The following is a 688-nucleotide window of genomic DNA, read 5'->3' as shown; positions in this document are numbered from 1 at the left end:
TATATATATATATATATATATATATATATATCAGTTACTTAGCAACAAATAATAACTTTGAAAAAACTTCAACGTGCAACTGGCGGTATGCCGGAGAGATACAGTGTCGAGTTTATGAAAATGGCGTGTGCAGATAACCTCGATATATTTTCGTACTTGTTTGCAAATATTTATTCCTCTGAAAATAACCTGGAAATATAACATAGACATAAACATTGATAGAGCCAAGAGCGTCTGTTATATGGTGTAGTATAGTAGATATGCTTCAAACGACTGAGTTACGAACGGTAACAATGAACAGCATGAATAACACGAGGGGCAAAATTAAACAAATTAAACGCCGTTAGCTATAAAGATGACAGGGAAAAATAACATTTTGTTCAAATTCTGGACAAGAATATCAACATGAATAAAGGGACAAACAAAATGAGTATTACACAATATACAAACACATACTCAAACACAGTGGTACAATTACACAAGCACACGCGTTCACACACATACACATACATACATAACAGAGATGGATGAGAGAAACGAGATGGTAGACAGACAGACAGGCAGACAGATAGATGGGTAGATGGATAAATAGATGGATAGATACATGGATATAGATATAAATAGATAATAGAGAGAGAGAGAGAGAGAGAGAGAGAGAGAGAGAGAGAGAGAGAGAGAGAGAGAGAGA

The sequence above is a fragment of the Octopus bimaculoides genome, chromosome 1 (assembly GCF_001194135.2).
Source record: "Octopus bimaculoides isolate UCB-OBI-ISO-001 chromosome 1, ASM119413v2, whole genome shotgun sequence".
Classification (NCBI taxonomy): domain Eukaryota; kingdom Metazoa; phylum Mollusca; class Cephalopoda; order Octopoda; family Octopodidae; genus Octopus; species Octopus bimaculoides.
This window is presented reverse-complemented; position numbering follows the sequence as displayed.